The sequence below is a fragment of the Rhincodon typus genome, chromosome 2 (assembly GCF_021869965.1).
Source record: "Rhincodon typus isolate 14 chromosome 2, sRhiTyp1.1, whole genome shotgun sequence".
NCBI lineage: Eukaryota > Metazoa > Chordata > Chondrichthyes > Orectolobiformes > Rhincodontidae > Rhincodon > Rhincodon typus.
In genome coordinates, this window is record NC_063333.1 from 124345578 (window position 1) to 124370087 (window position 24510).

General features: G+C 39.4%; 1 long non-coding RNA gene across 1 annotated transcript; it reads right to left on the minus strand.

Moving 5' to 3' along the window:
* Positions 1 to 300: 300 nt before the first annotated feature.
* Positions 301 to 23048, minus strand: LOC125486707. The gene is made up of 4 exons (XR_007265338.1): positions 22902 to 23048; positions 22347 to 22477; positions 5380 to 5486; positions 301 to 3450 (listed from the first exon to the last, which is right to left on the minus strand). It is a non-coding gene; the product is annotated as an uncharacterized LOC125486707 (long non-coding RNA).
* Between the last annotated feature and the right edge of the window lie 1462 nt (positions 23049 to 24510).

Here is a 24510-nt window from a genome sequence, read left to right on the forward strand (position 1 = left end):
AATTGAGGGTTTTCTTCTGGAGGAGAAGGATGATGATGGAAAATTTAAAGGAAGGAGGAACAATATACGAAGAGACAGAACCATTTTTAAGATCAAGAGTACCAGGAGAAGTTGGGTCATCAGAAAATTCATGGGAATAGGATTGAGGGAACAGAAGATGGTGTCATGGATAGAATTAGCTCACAGAGTTCATGAACATTGTATTACATCATGAGGATGGTTTGTGCTATATTGTACGCCAAGGATCAAGAATTCAGTAATTTTTGTACCATGGTCAATAATTTCTGCATCAATTATATGTGTATGCCAATTATATATCTTTATTTAGTGTCGAATGCTGAATTGGTAATTACATATATATTAATTATCTCAAAAGGCAGCAAAATACATTAACAATACCCTTCAAAATTCAGTGGCACTTAAACAATTGATAAAGTTGTTGTTCAGTCTTTTCTCCTTATGCAAGTGCTTTTTAAATTAGTTTTTAACCAATATCCACAGATTGTATAGGAGTGACAGAAACATTTAATTATTTTAATTCCCGGTTCCGCATTTGCTCCTTATATAAAAAAAGCTCAAAGTATTGTATTTGTTTTGTCAAAATGCACATTGAAAAACCTTGATAATTATTACAACAATTCAGGTAACGAAATTATCCTCTGCATGAAGAAAGGTGGTAAGGAAAAGCCAGGGAACTGCAGATAGTGAGCCTGACATCGGTGGTGGGCAAGTTGTTGGAGGGAATCCTGAGCAACAGGATTTACATGTATTTGGAAAGGCAAGGACTTATTAGGGATAGTCAACATGGCTCTGTGTGTGGGAAATCATGTCTCACTAACTTGATTGAGTTTTTTGAAGAGCTGACGAAGAGGATTAATGAGGGCAGAGTGATGGATGTGATCTATATGGACTTCAGTAAGGCATTTGACAAGTTTCCTCATGATAGTCTGGCTAGCAAAGTTAGATCACATACAGGGAATACTAGCCATTTGGATACAGAACTGTCTCGAAGGTAGAAGACAGATGGTGGTGGTGGAGGATTGCTTTTCAGACTGGAGGCTTGTGACCAGTGGTGTCCCAAAAGGATCGGTGCTGGGTCCACTGCTTTTCATCATTTAGAGGTATGGTCAGTAAGTTTGCAGATGACACCAAAAATTGGTGGTGTAGTGGATGGTGAAGAATGTTACCTCAGAGTACAATGGGACCTTGATCAGATGGGCTAAAGGGCTGAGGAGTGGCAGATGGACTTTAATTTAGATAAATGTGAGGTGCTGCATGTTGGAAAGGCAGATCAGGTCAGAACTTATACACTTAAAGGTAACGTCCTGGGGAGTGTTGCTGAATAAAAAGACCTTGGAGTGCAGGTTCACAGTTCCTTGAAAGTGGAGTCCCAGGTAGACAGCTAGTGAAGGGTAGACAGGTAGTAACTTTATTGATCAGTGCATTGAGTATAGGAGTTGGGAGGTCATATTGTGGCTGTATTGGACTTTGCTTAGGTCACTTTGGGAATAATATGTTCAATTCTAGTCTCCTCGCTATAGGAAAGATTGTGTTAAACTTGAAAGGGTTCAGAAAAGATTTACAAGGGTGTTGCCAGGGTTGGAGGGTTTGCGCTACAGGGAGAGGCTGAATAGTCTGGGGCTATTTTCCCTGGAACGTCGGAGGCTGAGGTGTGACCTTATAGAAGTTTACAAGAACATGAGGGGCATGGATAGAATAGGATGAAGAGCCAAGGTTTTTTTTTTCCTGGGGTGGGGGGTATGTGTATGGAATGAGCTGCCAAAGGAAGTGGTGAAAGCTTGTACAATTACAACATTTAAAAGACATCTGGATGGGTACATGAATAAGAAAGGTTTAAAGTGATATGGGCAAAATCCTGGCAAATGGGACTAGATTAATTTAGGATATCTGGCCAGCATGGATGAGTTGGACTAAAGAATCTGTTTCCATGCTGTACAGCTCTATGACTCTATGATTCTATCACAATATTTTTAATGTACACACTAAAAAACTATGCTTGTCATATTTCAAAAATATCAGTATTTACAACATTGGATTGGCTACATGTGAGTTTATAGATCAATTTTATCAGTCACCATTTTTCAGAACATAATCCATTCACAATTACTAACAATGCATTTCACTGCTAATACAGCTTTACAATATTTTGTTATTGTGAAAACTTACATTATTTTTGGAACTGTCACTGAGGCTGTAAAGGTGGTGACTATAAATGTTGTAAATAATTGTAGGTTGCTATTGAGCTTAATTCCAGCATGTTAGTGTTTTCTTGAGGTTTAATGATGTTCAAAATAAAAATAGAATTTTATTGATTTTTCTGAACTCATGCTGCTTTTGGGATCTGTTTTCTCCCCCGAGGTGTTGACGTTGAATATGACAAACATAACAATAAATGTCAAATTTGAAATAGTCAATAAAAGCAGTCTTTAAAAACCCTTACAATGGTACATATCCAAAATATATTGATATATTTGTGTCATAATACTGTACATTATTTAAAATGAAATTAGTACATTCAATTCTTTTGTCTGATTGCTTATTTTTCCTATCTATATGTTTTTTGGCAATGCTTCAATTATACATCAAACAGCATATCATACCTTTCCCCTTACAAAGCATGTCACAGAAAACCAATGTATCAGTTTATTTATAGTCTTTTCTGTTGTTATTGCTAGTGAGATAAGCAGTTTATTAGCATCAACCCTCAAACTAAATGAGTTTACTTGATTGCTGAACAACATGGAAACATTCTTATTAGCAACATGCACTGATAACTTTGCTTTTTCTTCAGAGATCATATTTGTTCAGATATGGAAGGCAAGTGAATTATTATTGTTACTAATTAATATTGGCAGCAGGTTAAAAAGCTCAGTTTGACTCAAATTCTACACCCGAAGAGGTAGTGTAATATTGGTAATTCATTCAAATTAATGGGTAAAATTCTATCCTATTAAGAAAAAAAATGTAAAAATGTTTAGATTAAATTATTACTACCCTGTTCCTAAAGTTAGTCTTCAGTGTCACTTTGACTCAGTGTTAGTTCTTGTAGTGATATGAGAAGGTCCCAAGAAGAAGGTACTGCATTATTGGAAATACTGTCTTAAAATGAGATGTTATACTAAGGTGCCTTTAAACCTAAAAAATTCTGTGGTACTATTTGCAAAACAGTAGGGGAGCTATCCTAGTCAATATTTATCTCCAGCCACACCACCAAAATAAAGTAACTGATCATTTATTTTCTTTGCTAACTGCCAGACTTTATCCATGCATATTACCTGCTGTGTTTGGTTTCAACACAAGTGGCAGCACTTCAGAAGTGATTCACTGTCTATGATATACTTTGGAAAATCCTGAGGGAAAGATGTTTATAAATGCATGGATCGTTTCTTACTTTCTCAATTTAGGACACAATGTCTCAGTTTTCAGTTCCTGCGAATAAAGAATTCAAGGTTAGTGACAAATATTCCTTATGTATACAATCTGAACAACTTTCTTCAGAGTGATGCAAATGCAAAGCAGGAGACACCTTCAAGAACACAAAGTTTTTGATCATTAATTCAACAGCTACATGATTTGGACCAATTATGCCCCATAAAATTAGTGATCAAATCTCATCAGTCTCTTTTGTCACTGGTCGTCACTTCTGACATATGTAATTAATGACTTGTAACGCAGCAATTTTATCAACTCGTCTTTGGCTCATATTTTAGTAACTTTATGCCAGCTACGGTTTCCTTGAAAACATTTGTCTATATAGCCAAAATGATTAATATGCTGTTTACACTACATTTACAAACATATATGATGGAATCTTTAGGGGCTCCGAGTGATGTGGGCTATTGCAGGATTTGTGGCAGATGCAGATGAGCAGACTGAGAGGCTGAATTTAATGTTGGGAGCATCTTACTCCACTTTTAATGCTTTTCTCAAGTGGCACCGTGAGGCTCACACTATGCAGCAGCAATTTGCCAGTTAAGGAGGATTATTGTTTGCTAAATGCTTTGTTGACAACCTTACTCACCTCATTAATATTCTGCTTTCTAGCTTGCTAGACTCACCTTGAGAAAAGCGGATAAGGAAACTAGAGTGGTATCTGGCAGATTCAGTTTGCTCCTTGTTCTGAATGACCTCCCTGTGGCACTCAATCAAATTTGCAGTCAAGGGCATAATCTATAGGCACTGGCTGTACAACCCGCTCAAATACAGTCATTAGTATTCCGCATTTGCCAATCTTTCACAATCATCATTACACCTCTCCAACACACTGGCAGGGCAGTCTGGAAGCACAGACTTGGATTGCAGGGTGGACCAGCAACTAACATTAGAAGGCTGCAAAGGGACACCTTGTGCATACAGACAGGTACCCAGGCCACAGATTGAACCACGTTGCATCCTCAGTTGAGGGGCGTACAACTTGTATGGCAGTGTACTGTCTCATAAGTGTACCACAATAGCTGCTTACCAAGGCGAACACACTGCAAGTGAAGTAAGCAATCAGCCATGTACCAAAATCTTGGTGAGTAGTCTTCACTTAAATCCAAAGGTGTGTCCATCCATCAGGCGATTCTGGCACAGAAAGTCAAAGTCTGGGCACTTCTCAACTGGGGCTATTCAGATAGGTTACTCAAGAGGTGGGACATAGTATCGAGCCAACAGATGGACTATCTGCAAGGGGGTTATATGACAAAGATGATTGGGAATGGGATCATGCAGGAGCGGGTTGGTCCATGTTCAGGAGCACACTGGCTTCAAGTGGCGGGGCGGGGTTGGGGGGGGTGGGGGGCGTGTGGAATCGGTGAATGACCACATCTGGAATGGCCACCTCCTATGCCAGGGTTGAGTGGGAAAGGTAGGTAAGTGCAGGTGCAAGTGCATACAGACATCTTGTGTGAGAACCTGTAGAAGTGCAAAGCCTATGGGTTTTACAATTTTTGGCTACTAGGATGTGAATTTGGATGTTCAGGACTTACTGATATATTCAGGTATAGGTTGGAAATCAAAACTGAGCAATGGGGAGGAAAATTACTGTACCCACACTTGGAATGGATGGGGTACGCGACTCAATGAGTGAGGGAGGGAGTTGCTGGATCCAACAACGGTAGAGCTTTTAAAGGGAAAGAACTTTGCACACAGACCCATGTTCTGCGCTTGACACAGATCTGTGGGGTTCCAATTTACTGGCCACCCATATTCATTGCTCCCCTTTGAGAGAGTTCCTGGACCTCTCTCCTGCAGATGTTGCTGAACAACTCATGGACAACTGGATGCTTGCATACAGTGGCAGTTAAAGAATAGGGATGTTGTAGCAGGACGGCCAAAAATGTCAGTATGACCTAGTGACATGAAAAAGTATTGTACCTCTTGTTTGTAGACAATTTGGCAGAATCTCAGCACAGACCTCCATCCATGGAACTTCATCTGTGGCCATGAAGCGATGCCTGACGCTGCCACCATGCCATTCAGGCCTAACAACCAGATGTAAGTAAAACAGTGAACTTTATACAAAAGTGGAAAATTGATTCCAACCCATTATCACCAAAGAGACCTCTATAGGTCTTCCTGCTCTCTCTCCCACCACACCTTAGTGTACTTCCCTGGTTTCACAGCTGGGATGGAGGGAGCTTTCTCAGCAGCAGAGTACATTGACTCTAAAGGTTTGGTCAGGCGAGCTCAGGGGCCAGACATGCTGAGGTTCCTCTAGCCAGATTCAACACTTGCACAGGATCTCCAGGTCCTTTTGGGAGATTCAAAGTGATGTTTTCCCCTTTCTGACAATTATCTTGGGCAAGGTGAGCAGCTTTGGAACGCTAGTGTTCATTTGGCTGCATAATGGCCTTTTAAACATGGTGTGGGTACAAGGTATGTCAATTTTCTAGCAGTTTTCCAATGAGTGAGAAGTTATTCTGCGAATGGACCATGGTATGACAGGGCCAACATTGAATGTTAGGGATGCCATAGAGGAAGGATTGATTGTTAATGTGGCAAGTTTGGTAAAATACAGCGAGAGAATTCACTCGGCCTTACAGTGGAAATCCTTCCAGTAAACTTGACACAACTTGTACACAGCCAAAAACACATAACAGTCAGCCTGTAATCTTGATAGGATTGTCTGTTTATAAAGGTTGTTCAATATGAATTAATTTCATAAACTGGTGGAGTCTTGGGAGCTACATAGCTCAATTGTTTAGATTGTTGGTTTGTGGTTCAGAATATTACTGACAGTGCAGTTTTGATTCTTGTTCCAGCTGCGGCTAACTTTGTCCTGTTCCTGAATGTGGAGGCAAATCACCAAGACAGCAATGTGGGGTGAAGCATCAGAAGATAATGGGGAAAGAATCTGCCTTTAGGCCTAGCACATGTAAAGATTGTTATGGATCTCACTAATCTAAGAAATTAAAGTGTCACCTTGGCTCCTAGCATACATCCTTACAGCATTAATTGGACAACTACGGCAGTAGTTTTTGTTTGCTGGAGCAATCCAAAACCAATCGCTCTGTTTTCTCTTCTCCCAATCTCATGTTAGCTTTCACAATTTCTGACGTACTGACTTTCCAAAAAAAATTAGTATGTTTTTCTAATCAACCTGTTCTGAGATATTATTACACATCTCTGGTACAGGTGGTACTTCAACCTGGGCCACCCTGTCCAGGGATAAGGACACTACTACTGTACCACAAGCACCCCCTCTGATGTACTCAAATGATGATTTCTAACTTAATGGGATGTGTTATGGACCAGACCAAATCTCCTCAAAACACATCAAGGGGATAGCCTAGACCTTCACTTTTTTTTGTTTAAAAGGCAAATGCCAGGAGTTGCATTCCAGATGCAATTCAATTGGTCAAACTACCAGGCTTGAAGCAAAACACACTTTATTCAAACACTACAGTTAAAATATAGACAAAATAAAAATAAAAGAATTGGCTTAACAGTAACTAACAAAATAATAAACTACTCATTAACTGTTCCAGTATAGTAACATCCCATAAGCACTCTCTGGGCAAAAACAAAGTCAGTAAAATACATTGTTTCACATGCAAATCTAGCAGTAAGATGATAACTCAAGCTTTTAGCTGTAACAGCTTCCACATCCAGCTTCAAGACCCTAGCAACTGTTACTGAAAGCTAAAACTAAAATCGTACTTCTGCGGGAGCTTGACCCCACCCATTCAGCCTGTTTCTACTGTTGCAATCTAGAAAAAAAAAAAAATCACCAAGGCATCACAAACTGTTTACTTTATTGGTTTAAAGCAGACCACTTGGTACCTCTATCTTAATCTCTCTTCTCAAAAAAAAGACAAAACATAGCTCTTAAAGCCATAGTACTGTCACAGATAAAAGGAAATGTAGATCAAATCTCGACAAGCCAGTTTGTGAAATTATGTCTTTCAAGACTTTGGGAATTAAATTTTTAATGACTGACCATCATAATCGTGAAACAGACAGTTAAGCTAATTAAAATTGGTCATTGGAGTGCACCTCAATCAGCCATTAACATCCAAGACTAGGCTGATAACATTTTCAGGCAAGCTTGTAAATAGGAGACCAATCTGCACAGAAGTAGCAAATAGGCTATTTAAATATTCAAATCAGAAACCTATGCCAGATGTGGACTCAATTACAATTTTCAGGTACAATTAAGCAGACCTGGACCCTTTCATTCCCTCTAATTAAATAATTCCCTCTAAGAAAGGGGAAATGTAGGCTTACAAAACAAGAGGATATGGCAGTATTTGGATAACAATACACAGAATGGGCAGGAAGGGACAGGGTATACAAACATAGGTAGACTGCAGGGAAAAGGGTGTATGGGAGAAATTTTGTAGAAAGGCAAAATTAATGGGTCATTATTTGAGTGTAGATAGCATTCAGAACAAAATAAATTAATTAATGGCAAAAATGCAGGTTAACAGGTATAGTCCGAGAGCCATTATGGAGACATGGGTACAAGGCGATCAAAGCTGGGAACTAAATATTCAAGGGTATGTGATGTTTTGAGAGAATTGGCAGGAAGGAAAGGATGGTGGGGTAGAATGGTTGGTACAGAATTGAATAAAAACAAATGTGAGTAATGATTTTGGCTTGGAAGATGTAGAATCCATATGGGTGGAGATAAAAAAAATAAGAAAAGACACTGGTCAGCATACTCTATATGTCCCTTGATGGTAGCTGTATGGTGGGTCAGGCAATAAATCAAGAGGGCATGTAACAAAGGCAGTACATTAATCATGGGTGTTAGGGTGGGGATATTGAACCTCTCTGATAATTAAAAATTGAAACACAAATCCCAATCTGTTATGGCAAGAGTACAGATCTCCTTCTAATAATTAAACCTGAAACACTCAAAGATCGCCTCACCTCGCCTGATCTGTTAAACTGTTAATAGAGAAGGGCAGGTTAAATGAAAGAAAACCCCTGATTTTATAAGTAACAAGTAACAAGTTATTTATTTAACCCTAACAGTTAACAAATTAACAGAACTACTAACAAACTGAACAATTCCCTCCAACTCCTGTCTATTTTCTAACTGAACATAATTCTACTGGTATGCTATTCCAATAAACAAAGTCCCACTTATATAACCCAAGTAGTAAGAAAAAAATAAATTAAAACTAAGTCTCTCAAAGTCCACACAGAATGTCTCTTCTGGAATGCTTTACCTTCTCCACTGTCTCCAGTCATAAAGGCCTTTCTTCTGCTGTTCTCAAGTCATAAATGCCTTTCATCCACTGATCCCTGCTGTCAGGGATGGTTTCTCTGTGAAGACTCTTAGTTAGAAGTCCCATGGTACCTTTTATGGATAAGATGGTGCTCTCTTAGAAAGCTTAGCGATTTCTTGTGAGAGTTGGTGTTTATTTCTCAGATGGCAGTTTGCTCTCACACAGATTTTCAAAAACCCTCTCCTTATATCTCTTGGATGACATATCAATTTTCTTACAAAAGCATTGGTCCAAGGCTGTCAAAACCATTAGATTTAAATTCAATTGGCTTTCAATTGCTAAGTGCTTGGCTTAACTTAATTGGCTAATTCCAGCTCATTGCCTAAACAGCAAAACATGCTTAAGGTTTCCAATCACACAGCCAATTGATACATGTTTCCATTTTAGAACTGGCTGTACATCCTCAGCTACATGCAGATACTTTTTTTGTCTATCAATCTCTAAGCTTAGAAAAGCACTTTATCTCTTAAAGGAACCACACACACTACACAACTTTGTTACACACCCCTCCTTAAGAAAACAAAACCACCATTATAAAAAGGGGTTCAAGCTTCAAGCTTCAAAATCTCCCCTCACCCGACCGCATCCCAAAACCAGCCCAGCGCGTCCCCGCCTCCCTAACCTGTCCGTCCTTCCTCCCACCTATCCACTCCTCCCACCTCAAGCCCCAGCCCCACCTCCTACTGACCAGCCTCATCCCGCCTCCTTGGCCTGTCTGTCCTCCCTGGACTCACCTATCCCCACCCTAATTCCCCACCCTAACTCCCCACCTACACTCACCTTTACTGGCTCCATCCCCGCCTCCTGTCTGTCTCCTCTCCACCTATCTGTTCCTTCATCCATCTTCCATCCGCCTCCCCCTCTCTTTCTATTTATTTCAGAATCCCCTTCCCCTCCCCCATTTCTGAAGAAGGGTCCAGACCCGAAATGTCAGCTTTCCTGCTCCTCTGATGCTGCTTGGCCTGCTGTGTTCATCCAGCTCTACACCTTGTTATCTCATCATTATCTCATCATCTTTAAATCTTAATACCATTATCATGAGATACATAGGTCAGTAACCTAAAGTTCCACCCTTCATACTAATTCTGCATACATATGTAACATTGGACAGTACCGGTTCTATCTTATCTACACATTTTCTTTTAAATGCGATAATGCATCTGCAGTAACATTTTTACAATGTGCAACATGTACAATCTGTAAATTAAAAGCCTGTAACTTAAGACTCCAATGAAACAGTCTCGTCTTCTTGTCCTTAAATCTTTCTAAAAAGGAGAAGTGGGTTGTGGTCCATATACACAACTGTCTCCGAAGCATTGTTTGTAACATAAACACAAAAATTTTGTAAGGCCAGTACCAAACTCAATAACTCTTTTCCAATAATGGAGTATTTTCCCTGCTGGATATTGAGTTTCCTTGAAAAATAACCAATTGGCTTTTCAATTTCGCCATCATCCTCCTGTATCAACACTGCTCCAACCCCAACATTGCTGGCATCGATTGTGACTTTAGAGGGTTTCAAGAAATTTTGGTGTGGCTAAAACTGGTGAGGTGGTTAACACGGCTTTTACGTTCTCAAATGCCTCCTGGCATTGTTCTGTCCACCGAAATCTAATATTCTTCTTTAGCAAATCTGTCAGCGGTGCCTCCACACTACTAAAGTTTGGTACAAACTTCAGGTAGAATCCGTCCAGTCCCAAAAATCAAACCTCTTTCTTCAAGGATGGTCTTGGAAATTCCTCAATGGTCTTTGTCTTCACGTTCCTCAGTGTCATCCTTCCATGTCCGATGTTATGTCCCAAGAACGTCACTTCTGCCTTCACAAATTCAGTTTTTGTTAAATTTTTAACCAGTTTTGCCTTCCGTAGTCTTTCAAAGAGCTCTGTCAAATGTACCATGTGATCTTTCCATGAATGGCTAAAAATCACTAAGTCATCTATATAGACAGCACAATTAGTCAATCCTGCCATAACTCTGTTCATAAGTCTTTGAAATGTGACTGGTTCATTCTTCATTCCAAAGGGCATTACTTTAAATTGATACAGCCCATTTGGGGTTACAAATGTAGAAACTCCTTTCGCTTTCCCCGACAAATGTAGTTGCCAGTAACCATGAAGTAAGTCCAACTTTATGATGTAAGTGGCTTGTCCAACTTTTTCCATACAGTCTCACAGCCTTAGAATTGGGTATGAATCTGATTTAGTTATGGCATTGACCTTCCAATAATCCACGCAGAATTACTGAGTACCATCAGGTTTAGGAACCAACACAATTGGCGAACTCCACTCACTTTGACTTGGGTCGATGATGTCTTCTTGGAGCATTGCTTCTACTTCCTTCTGTACCTGTGCAGTTTTGAGAGGATTAAGCCTGTAGGGTGTTGTTTTATCAGAACAGCATTCCCTACTTCAACCTCATGTACTATAATATTAGTGCTCTCCATTCTATTCCTACGTTTGTCCTCATATCACTGCAACAAGCCTTTCGATTCAGTTCTCTGTTCCTAAGACAGATAGCTCACTATCCTATCCCATTCTCCAGGGACTTCCTCATTATTTAACTTATATTGAGACCCATCAAAATCCAAATCATCTGGTTTTGATTGCTAACTCTGAGGGACAGTAACTAATACCTGTTTCTCCGGTTCGCTGTCCCTGTCATAGTAAGCATATTCACATGACATAACCGATAAAAGTTATTTCCTATCTGGCAACTTTACCAGAAACTTCACCTGACTCAACTTCTTCCCAATCTGATAAGGACTACTAAACTCTGCTTTGAAGGGATCTCCTACCACTGGTAACAGCACAAATACTTTATCCCCATGGGTAAATGTACAAATTTTAGATTTTTTTATCTGCTTCTTGCTTCATTAGATGCTGTGCCAACTTCAGATGTTGTCTAGCTAATTCACCTACTTTGTTTAATCTTTCCCTCCCCTCAGATACATAATCCAACCGTGAGATCTCTGACTTCGGATTTCTCAACTTTTCCTTAATTAATTTTAAAGGCCGTCTTACTTCATGTCCAAATATCAATTCAAATGGAGTAAACTGAGTCAATTCATTTGGGGCATCTCTAATGGCAAACAATATAAATGGGATACCTTTATCCAAATCATTTGGGTAATCTTGGCAATAAGCCCTCAGCATGGTCTTTAGGGTCTGATGTCACCTTTCCAATGTTCCCTGGGATTCAGGATGATATGCACTTGATTTACACTGTTGGATGTCTAAACTATCCATGACATCCTTAAATAATTTGGCAGTAAAACTGGATGCTTGGTCTGACTGAATCTCCCTGGGTAATCCATAATAGGTAAAGAAAGCAAGCAACTCCTCCACAACCGTTTTTGCCTTAACATTCCGTCATGGAATTGCCTCTGGAAATCTGGCAGACACATCCAATATGGTTAACAAATATTGGTTTCCACTTTTCGTTTTAGGGAGGAGACCTACACAATCAATGATAACCCGTGTGGAAGGCTCTTCAAATATGGGAGTTGGCATCAAAGGTGGTGGTTTTATTACTGCCTGTGGTTTTCCCACCATTTGACAGCATGACAGGTACAGCAAAATTCAACCACATCCTTATGTAATCCAGGCCAATGGAAATGCTTTTGTACTTTAGCCTGAGTCTTCCTCACTCCTGCAGGTAATTCATGTGCTGTCCGCAATACTTCCTGTCTATATTCTACCAGCAACACAATCTGGTGAACTTCCACCCATTTCTCCTCTGCGCTAACCTGCATCCATCGCCACATTTGCCTTAGAATTCTATCCTTAAAGATAATTACATTCAGGAATACATTCTGATTCCTTTTCCAAGTAGGCTTTATGATATAAATCTTTTATTGTCTCATCTTTTTGTTGTAACTCCATTAAACTTGCAGAACTAAACATCTGTGCCTGATCCTCTACCTGTTCAGGTTTTTCCTTTACCATTTCATCAAACAGGGTGTCAACTAAGTGGACCTCAATTCCTTCATCTCTCTCTTTGGTTTTTCCTTCTAGCTGTAACTTATGACTGTGGATCTTGTTACCACACAGTCCAGAAAAATTTCAGGGTATTTTTCTTTTAACTCCTCAGTTCCCTGGTTTTCCTTCGGCTTCTCCGGTACAAGGAGCATCACTCCCATCTTTGATCTGCTAGGTCGTTTCCAAGAACAAACCGTATTCCTGGAATAGACACTCTTTTAATCATTCCCTCTGTCACTTCCCCAGTCTTGATTGGACTTTCCAACCTGATCTTACACAGGGAACACTGTATCTCCATCCATTTATTCCATAGATTATCACTCTCTTGGGTAACATTTCAGAAGAAGTGTAAATACTTTCATCTCTTACTATTACAGACTGGTTAGCTCCTGTATCTCTCAATATTTTAACTTTTTTACCTTCTCCCCCTGTTCTTCCTGAGTAAACCTCACCCATGCAGGTGAAGTCTTTGTAGAGATCAGACACCATCTTACTATCCAGCCTGTGACTAGCCTTTGCACTGTCCTGCAGCTCCTCAACTTCCTCTGGGATTTCCTTCACCAGCTCAACTAATCCCACTGGTTTAGCCTCTTTTACCACATCCTTTTTCCCCAGTACCTTTCTTAAACCACTGGCACTGTCACTTTATGTGTACCACGCTTTACAATGAAAACACCTGAGGCCTTTCATCTCCTTTTCACTCTCTTGAGTTTATTTTTTCACCTGTGGTAAACTGTTCCCAGTGTGATCTACTTTTTGTTTTTCATTGAAGGATCTCCCTTTTTCCCAATTTTTATCCTTCATGAAATGAAATTGCTGTCAGAAGCTAAACTTTGATTTATGCATTAATGTGTATTCATCTGCCATCTCTGCAGCTCTTCTCGCTGTTTGAACTTCGTGTTCCTCAGCATGAGTTCTTATCATTTCTGGAAGTGAGTTTTCAAACTTCTACAGCAGAATAATCTCTGTAAGATCCTCATATGTCTTTTCGATCTTTAGTGCTCTCACCCATCTATCGAAGTTGCTATGTTTAGTTCTTTCAAATTGGACATAAGTCTGACCTTGCTCCTTCCTTATATTTCTGAACCGTTGTCCATATGCTTCTGGTACGAATTTGTAGGCACTCAAAATAGCCTGTTTAACATGTTTGTAATCTCTTAACATCTCATCTGACAGCACTGCAAACACTTCACTAGCCCTGTGTACCAACTTGGTCTGAATTAACCTTACCCACGCAATCTGTGGCCAATTCATCTTCCTAGCCAGTTTCTCAAAGGAAATGAAAAAGGCTTCTATGTGTTTGTCATCAAATTTTGGCAATGTTTTGACATATTTGTATATATCCCTATCAGGTCTTTGGCTACAATGGATCTGCTCATCATCACTCTCCTCACTAAACCTATCTTCTGCCTTCATTTCCATTCTTTTACATCGGTTATCCCATTTCATTTTCAACTTTCGAAGTTCAAACTCTCTCTCTTTTATCCTCTCCTCTTTTCCCCTTTCTTCTCTCTCTCTCTTTTCGTTCGGCCTGCAATTCTTTCCTTTTCTTTTTCCTCTGCTCGTAACTGTAATTCAAACCGTTTCAGTTCCCTTTCCTCCTCTCCTGCCCTGGCTCTTCTTTCCTTTTCTTTATCTTCTAACTCCAATTGTCTAATTTCGATTTAAGTCTTTCTAACTCCACTGCACTTGCCTGTTTCTCTGATATCTCGAAATGCTTGCCCAAATCCATTGCAATTTCAGTTTTCCTATTATCCCTAGTTAAACCAAATTCTCGGGCATTTGCCACGTCTAAAAGTAGATCCTTTCTTTATTTTTCTAAACTTTCTTGGCAAATTTGGGAAGCATCTTCAAACCCCAGAACCTCTTTAGCAATGTTAAGAGCCATATCTCTCACTTTTAACTTAACCAGCCACAAGTAACCGAATTTAAACAGATTTTTCTCACCTAGGTTTTAATTAACAATCTAGGACACTAATCACCAACTCTGCTTAAATCTGCCCAAATCCATTTAGATCCGTTCAGATCCCATGCATGAACCAGCCAGATTCCGGACCTGAGCCCCCAAACTGTTATGGAGGGGAGGTTGAACCCCTCTGTTAGTTAAAATTGAAACACAAGCCCCCAGTCTGTTACGGTGGGAGTAGAGGTTCCCTTCAAAGAATTAAACCCAAAACACCCAGAGAAGCTCACCTAACCTCGCCTAATCTGTTAAACTGTTAAGGAGAAGGGCAGGTTAAATGAAAGAAAACCCCTGATATTCATTTTATAAGTAACAAGTAACAATTTGTTTATTTAACTCTAACAGAGAACACATTAACATATTAACAGAACTACCAAACCAAACAATTCACCATTAACTCCCAACTACTCTCTAACTGAACAAAATTCTACTAGTATGCTATTCCAATAAACACAAGTCCCACTTATACAACCCAAGAAGTAAGAAAAAAAATTAAAACTTAGTCTCTCAAAGTCCACACAGAATGCATCTTCTGGAATGCTCTGCCTTCTCCACTGTCTCTCCAGTCTCAAGTCATAAACAAAAACCGAAAGAACTGCGGATGCTGTAAATCAGGAAAAATACAAAGTTGCTGGAAAAGCTCAGCAGGTCTGGCAGCATCTGTGAAGGAAAAAACAGAGTTAACATTTCGGGTCCGGTGATCCTTCCTCAGATTCTTCCTCGAGTCATAAACACCTTCCTTCTGCTGATCCTGCTGTTAGGGATGGTTTCTCTGAGAAGACTCTTAGTCAGAAGTGCTGTGGTGCCTTTTATGGATAAGATGGTGCTTTCTTAGAGAGCTTAGTGATTTCTTGCGAGAGCTAGGTGCTTATTTCTCAGATGGTGGTTCGCTGTCACACCGATTTTCAAAAACCCACTCCTTATATACCTTGGATGACATATCAATTTTCTTACAAAAGCATTCGTCCGTGGTTGTCAAAACCATCAGATTTAAATTCAATTGGCTTTCAATTGCTAAGTGCTTTGTTTAAATTATTTGGCCAATTCCAGCTTTTTCTTTATTCATTCACGAGATGAGGGTGTCACTGGCAAGGCCCATCCCTAATTGCCCAGATGGCAGTTAAGTATCAACCACATTGCTGTGGGTCTGGAGTCACATGTAGGCCAGATCAGGTAAGGATGGCAGTTTCCTCCCCTAAAGGACATTAGTGAACCAGATGCGTTTTTCCTGACAATCAGCAATGGATTCACAGTCATCGTTACACTCATAATTTTAGATATTTATTGAATTCAAATTCCACCAGCTGCCATGGCGGGATTCGAACCCGGGTTCCCAGAACATTGCCAAAACATTAAAACAAGCCTAAGGTGTCCAATCACACAGCCAATTGACACACGTTTCCATTTTAGAACTGGCGGTACATCTTCAGCTACATGCAGACACTTCTTTTTCTATATAAATCTCTAAGCTTAAAAAACACTTTATCTCTTAAATGAACCACACACACCACACAGGGTGATCTACTGTCATGTAGATGGGATTGTCGGATTGGCAGAGGTAACCATAAGAAATCATACAGTGTATTCTGGTTGCTGACAGCAATATGTTGTGAATCCAACCAGGGACCAGGTTATTTTATATTTGGTGATGAGTAATGAGGCAGGTTTAATAAATGATGAGAGAGCCTGCTTGATTGGCACCACATCCACAAACATCCACTCTCTCCACTACCAATGCTCAGTTGCAACAGTATATATAATCTATAAGATGCACCACAGAAATTCAACAAAGATCCTACAATAGCACCTTCCAAATCCACATGCACACCCTTCCAGAAGGACAGGGCAACAGATACATGGGATCACCGCCATCTTCAAGTTTCCCTCCAAGCTACTCACCATCTTGACTATATTGCCAGTACTTCACTATTGCTGGGTCAAAATCCTGGAATTCCCTCCCTAAGGGCATTGTGGGTCTATCTTCAGCACATGGACTCTAATGGTCCAAGAAAGAAGCTCATCACCATCTTCTCAAGGGCAACTAAGGACGGGCAATAAATGGTGGCCAGCCAGTGCCGCCATGTGGCATGAATGATGTACAAAGAACAAGCAGGATAGATAAAGATGAAGCATTGGATATACTATATTTGGATTTCAGAAGGTATTAGTCAAGAAAGCACACATTATTTAGATAAGAGCACATGATATTATAAGCAGGAAAGAGAATTAGCTAACCAATGAAAGACAGAGTTGAGATAAGGGGAGGTATTTTCAGGATGGCTGCCCATCACAAGTGCCACAGGGATCGGTGCTGGGGCTACAATTATTTACAATATTCAATATGACTCGGATGAAGAAAGTGAATGTACTATAGCCACCTTTGCGGATATCACAAAAATATATGAGAAGGTAAGTGGCGAGGGTGACACAAAGAGTTTGCAGAAGGATATGGGCAAGTTGAATGAGTAGGCTGAAATTTGGCAGATGGAATATTATGGAAAATGTGAGGTTATGCACTTTGGCAGGAGGAATAGAGGAGCTGAATATTATTTAAATGGAGAAATACTGAAGAAAACTACAGATCAGAGAGATTTGGGAGTCCTTGTCCACGAATCACAAAAAGCTAGAAACCAAGTACAAGAAGTACCAGGGAAGGAAAAAGGTTTGCTTTCCTTCATTTACAGTACAAAAGTGGAGAGGTTTTGCTAAAACTCTCGATACACTAGTGAGACCACAGTTGGAATACTACAAATAGTTTTGAGCATCTAGTTTAAAGAAAGAGAAACTGGCATTGGAGGCAGTCAAGATAAAGTTCACTAGGCTGATACCAGGTATGGGTGACTGTCTAATTAGACGAGGTTGAATAGTTGGGTCTCATTGGAACTTTAAAGAATGAGAGGTGACCTTATTGAAATATACTGGACACTTAATGGACCTGACAAGGTAGATGTGGAAAGGTTGTTCCCCCTTGTGGGACAGTCAAGGTCCAGAGTGTATAATCTCACAATAAGGAATCACTCATTTAAGGCAGAGATGAGGAGGAATTTCTTCTCTCAGAGAGTAGTGAATCTATGGAATTCTTTACCACTGTTGAGGGCTGGTAAGGCTGTGTTGTTAAGCGTATTTCATGGCTGAGATAGACAGATCTTTAATCAGTAAATGATTCAAGGTTTACAGTGAAAAGGCAGGAAAGTGGCATTGATCTTTATCAGATCAGCCATGATCTCACTGAGTTTGCTATGACAATCAATGGGCTGAATGGCCAACTTCAGCTCCTACATCTTATGATCTCTGCTCATTAATAACAAGCATTCAATAGCCTAACTAGCAGTTCTTAGAAGTACGACTGATTGCTACTTATATTGATCCAAGGGATTTTTAACATATTTTTTGCTGGGCTCAGTTGAATGAAGAAGGATCCTTGTACAGGAAATTATAAAGAAAGACAGAAATTCTTGCACTCACTGTAATTTTCTCAGGCTGCCTTAATGTTTTAAAGTGAAAGAAGTACCTTTAAAGTATAATCACCAGAGATGACTGGTGAGATAAAATAATCTGCAGCTGATGTTATAGTTAATGAACTGATTCGTGGATAAGTCAGGTCATAAAAACAGAAAATAGTAAGTGGCAGCCAAAGTAACAGATGTTAGTTTACACCATATGAAAAACTTGAGAAGCTTTTTAACAATGGTAAATTACTGATACAACGTTAACCTACAATAATTCAACTGAAAACTGGATAGTTGCTTGGTCAAGTGCTATTGCTTTCCAACGCTTTCACCTGTTAAATAATAAAATCAAAGCTCATATTAATAATATATTTTAACAGAATATAATTGAATGGGAAAGACTTTGTAATTGGCAAAAAGCGTTATAACTACTGCCAAGTAAGCCCAGAAAATATTGCAGAGCTAGACCATTCAATCCATCAGGTCAGCTTTGCCATTCAGTCATGGCTCATATGTTTCTCCACCCCATTCTCCTGCCTTAGAAGAAGAATCATAGAATCCCACAGTGTGTAAACAGGTCCTTCGGCCCAACAAGTCCACACCGACACTCAGAGCACCCACCCAAACCCATCCCCTTATAACCCAGCTAATCTACACATCCCTGAACACTACAGGCAATTTAGCATGGCCAATCCACCTAGCCTGCACATCTTTGGACTGTGGGAGGAAACCGGAGCACCTGGAGGAAACCAACCCAGACATGGGGAGAACATGCAAACTCCACACAGACAGTCGCCCAAGGGTGGAATTGAACCCGGGTCCCTGATGCTGTGCGGCAGCAGTGCTAACCACTGTGCCTTCTCCCTGTAACCTTTGATTCCATTCCTAATCAAGAACCTATCTACCTCAGTTCTTAATACACTGAATGAGTTGGCCTCCACAGCCTTTTGTACCAATGAGTGCCACAGATTCACCACCCCTGGCTGAAGAAATCGTCCTCATCTTGGTTCTAAAGGATTGTCCCTTCACTCTGAGTCTGAGCTCGTACTAGTAGAAACATCTTGCCCGCATCCACTCCATCCAGGCTTCTCACTATTCTATAATTTCAATGAGATGCCCCCCATATCTTTCTAAACTCCATTGCATAATGACCCGTAGTCCTTATCACACCTCATATGACAAGCACTTAATTTCCAGGATTATTACCGAGTTATAGAGTCAAACAGCATGGAAACAGACCCTTTGGTCCAACCGTCCATGCTGACCAACTTCCCCAAGCTAAAGTAGTCCTATTTGCCTGCATTTGGCCCATATCCATCTAAACCTTTTGTATTTATGTAATTGTCCAAATTTTGTAACTGTACCTGCATCTACCACTTCCTCTAACCGCTCATTCCACATACGAACCACACTTTGTGTGAAAAAGTTGCCCCTCAGGTGCCTTTTAAATCGTTCTCCTCTCACCCTAAAAGTACACCCTCTAGTTTTCAACTTCCCTACCCAAGGGAAAAGACCTTTGCTATTCACCTCATCTGTGCCCCTCATGATTTTAAAAACCTCTATAAGGTTACCCCTCAACCTCCTATGCTCCTATGAACCTCCTCTGGATCCCCTCTAAGGCTAAAGCATCCTTTCTTAGATACATAAGAGACTCCTGAACGAAGATTCTGAACTAAACATTATCACAAGTAAATCACTATCTGATTCTGTTTCAACATTATGAAAAGTTGGGGAGAAATTAGTTCTGCAAAACTAGAAGTGAATGGAGCTGGGATGTGACTGTTTTTGGCAAATAATTCTCTAACTAGCAAACAAGGCATTATGCAGGGGGGTTGGAACACTTTTAACAACATCAGCATTAAGTGTTTCCAATGCAGATATACAAAATTTAAAGTGGACAGAGACTTTTTGCAAACATTCAAAAATAAAATGAATATACTTTTCATTCAAGGGGTGTTAGCAAAGATGGGATTATTGCTAAGGAACACAGGTGAAATACGGCATTTTAGAAATACCTTTCAGTTTGATGATGTGTATTATACTAGTTTTCAGAATACTGAAAATGTACTATGATTGTGTAAATATCTGTCAGAAATTAATTCTTTATTGAAAACAACATATGATTAACGGATTTTAATAAATGCGGTTGTTGACTTGCTTGCTGAGCTAGTATGTTTGTTCGTAAACATTTCACACAGCGTCTTTAGAAACAACAGTTACCCAAAAAGTGTAGTCCGTCAATACCTACACAATAGACCACAACAGGAAGGCACAATACATCCAGAGACACTAGTCACCCTACCATACATTAAGGACATATCTGAATTGACCACCAGATTACTCCGCCCCGTAGGAATCCTGGTAGTCCACAAACCAACAGCTAAACTGTGGCAGCTACTGACGAGAATAAAGGATCTGACAACCACAACTAACAGAACCAACGTTATTTACAAGATACCATGCAAAGACTGTCAAAAACATTGCATAGGGCAAACCAGAAAGAAACTAGCCATCAGGATTCATGAACACTGACTAGCTACCAAGAGACATGACCAACTATCACTCATTTCAATACACATGGCTAAACAGGGACACCAATTCGAGTGGGACAACGTAGCCATCCTCTACAAGCCAAGCAAAGACATGCACGAGAATTCCTGGAAACCTGGCACTCAAACTGGAACTCCATTAACAAACATGTAGAGCTGGACCCCATATACCAACCACCAAGAAACAAATCCGGAAATGATTCCACCCAACCCAACAAACCAAGACACATAAATAGCAAGTGAAACAGGACACCAACACTTCACCGGAGGTGCACTGATGATGTTACTTAGCATGGTGACAAAACATCTACAAACAAGCTTACCAGCTTGGTGAGCAAGTCAACAACTGTATCAACAAGCCAAGCAACAAATCATCTCAAAATCTTGGATTTTAATTAAACTTGTACCCTCTGAATTAAAAAAAGTCCCCAACAAAAGAAATGCCCATGTAATCTATTTTCATGGTGGTAGTGATCCTGCTGCTTGTTGCTACGTCTGCAAGGAGATCTGCTTTCATAGAATGCTACTCTTGCCTCTCCTGCATTATCCTCACAAATGCATTTTAGCTCATCTGCAACTGCTCTGACATCTGTTATCCAACTAATCCTAAGTTGATCCCTTTCCTGGTGCTCCATTTCACCCTCTAGAAGAGAGTTGATATTAACTGAGAATTAAATATAGGTTAGGAGACCAGGATAAGGTCTCTTCTTTGAATACTATTCAATTTTGGTAATGCCTTGTTTGAAAGAAAGATCTTCCAAAATGGATTGCTGTATCAAGATTATATTATAGATTAGATTATATACTCAAATTCCTTAAGAAGGGCAGGTATCTCCAATCCTCGAATTTGCAATTTTGCCAAAATATTTATTTGTCATTTTATTACTGTTACTACTTCCTGGAATTAGTCTCCAGCAGCAACTGGAATGTAAATCACTCAGTAAAGTACTCTCTCCTAATATTTAACATATACACTATACCTTTTTAGCCATATATGCAGGTTTTGTACTTTATATTACCTCATCTCCTTTAAACCTCTACTCAGTACTTACAAATATTCGTCAGCAGTACAGTGGAATATTCACGACGTACCTTGATGGGTGCAGCTACAAGAGTGCCCAAACAGCTTGATATCATTCATGGTGGAGATGTCTGTTTGATCAGTGTCCTTGTCACTGAACTTAATATCCCCGGACTATAAGTGTACCATTGTTTACAGTACAATTTTAAAGATGTTGTGCAGCAACATACCAATGTTATTTCAACAGCACCTCCATTTCCTACAATTTGTATGGTGAAGAAAGACAAAAATATAAATATTGTGGGGATGTCATTTGTTGATGCTGATTTGGACATGTATTGTAATTTCTTCATGTTGCTGGGAGGAATACACCGTAATTTCCTACCTGACAGCATTGTAGTTGCACTATCACCTCAATAAAGAGGCTCATCATCATCTCTTTAGGAAACTGTTAGGGGGAAATGATGGTTCAGCGGTACTGTGACTGGACTAGTAAAGCAGAGGACTGGACTAATACTGGGCTCAAATCCCTTGACGACAGTTGGAAGAATTTAAATTCAAATAATGTCATGAAACTGCTAGCAATAGTTCTTAAAACCTATATGGTTCACTAATATCCTGAGGGAAGGAAACCAACTACTCTTACCTGGTCTGGCTGAGATGTGACTGTAGATCCACAACGCGGTTGACTCCCATCTGGTCTCTGAAATGGCCTAGCAAACCATTCAGTTCAAGGGCAGTTGGGTATGGGTGGAAATGTTGGCCTTGGCAGCGATTCTAAGTGCCACGTTCAAATCAATAAAATATAATGTATACTTTGAATCTAATACATGATGATTTATCATAATTGAATAATAGTTCAAATAAAATTTTAAAGATTTAGCCCATTAAAATCCTAATTAGATCACCAAACAGATAAGATGATTATATATTGTTACTTGCTTAGGATAATAAAGTCATCACACATATTACTAAATTGCCTTACAATAATATACTTTACCAACTTTGTTTTTTTATCCAGCTAGATTCACTGATTCTAGAAAAATACAGACATCACAATTACACATTCTTAAATGTGAGGCATAGCTGCCAACAGTGCCAATATACTTACAACTAACTGATAAATACACCTGACTCTATCTAAACATGGTCATCAAATCCTTTTCCTATATTCAGGAGTCAGTTTTCTGAAAAAAAATACCTTTTTCATTCATTCACAGCTGTTTCAGATGCTCTCTGTTGCAAATTTGACTTTGAGTGAGAACACTCAGTTGCTTACAAGCTAGCCATTGATTCATGAAGAATATTAGCAGACATTAAAGTTTAATACGCCCTGATGTAGACATATCTGTAGAAGAAAGCATATTGATACAAAATTTAAAGAAATAAAATATCTCTACAAATATATATTTCTTTGAGCATAAAAGCTCTACTGAAATATTGGTAACATCATGACTAATGAGAATAAAATAAGGACATTACTAGATTATAACAAGAGGCTTACAATGTCACCAAAAACAGTAGTAAGCCCGAAGATTGGATGAAATTCATGACAGAAGAAATTTGCAAAGAGGGAGAGTAAATTAGCAAGAACTACAAAAATAGAAAATAAGCGATTTTAGATGTAAAATAGGAAGGGACTAAAAATGTAAACAAAGGTTCTTTAGAGTAGCACTTTTCAAATGCTTTCCCATTGTAACCTAATTATTCAGCTGTTTGAAAATTACCATGAACCTAAGCCTGTGAGAGTTGGTGGGGCTGCTGTGAGAAACTTACGACTGCCTTCCATATTCGGGTGAAGTTCTACAGCTCTCATTGCAGTTCTTGGAGCTCATAACCCCAAAATTCTGATTCACAAACCTATGGGAATCCTGGCCCAAAATTTGGGAGGCCCTGCCTTGGAGGCATTGACAGGAGAAATCATGAAGGGGAAGGAGGACACTGCAAACGTACTTACACAAACATTACCTCCATCTTCACAGTAGAGGACACAAAGAATATAGTGAAAATTGTGAGGAATCAATGGTCAAATGAAAGTGAGGAACTTAAAAGTAATTTATGGCAATAAAGAAAAAGTAGTGGATAAATCAATAGCTTTAATAGCTTAAAAATATCCTGCACCTTAGGTTTTTCAGTGGTGCTGCAGGGATAGTGAATGTCTTGATTTTTGTTCTTCCAGAATTTTCTAAATTATTGACTGGAAGTATGAATTGAAACCCTGCTCTTCAACAGAAGGAAAAGGGAGAACCAAAGACCAGTTAGCTGACATCAGTCGTAAGGAAAATGCTAGAATTGATTACTAAAGATACAGTAACAGGCGACTAGGAAAATTACAATTTAGCAGGGCCAACAAAGTTTTATAAAAGGGAAAGCATGTTCAAGAAACGTATTAGTGTTTTGAGAGTGCATATAACAGGCAGAACTAGCCGATGCACCCATTTGAATTTCCAGAAGTTACTCAATCAGATGTTACACAAGGTTGTTACAGAAGATTGGGATTTAAGAGACAGGGGTAATATGGATTGAAGATTGGTTCAAAGGTAGAAAACAAAGAATTGTTACAAATGATTCCATTCTGGATAGTAGGGTGCAACTAGTGAAATACCACAGGAATCAGTAGTTAGGCCTCAGCAACTTACAACCTGTTAAAATAACAGGTATAATGACTGATTCAGTAATTGGACAAAAGGGAAGGAGATAAGCACAATGTGATGGTGTAAAATTATGGACTTTGAAAAGGAGAATGGAAAAGCACAACATCTTTAAAGCTGTGAAATTAGATAATGTCAATATGCGGAAAGATTGGGTGA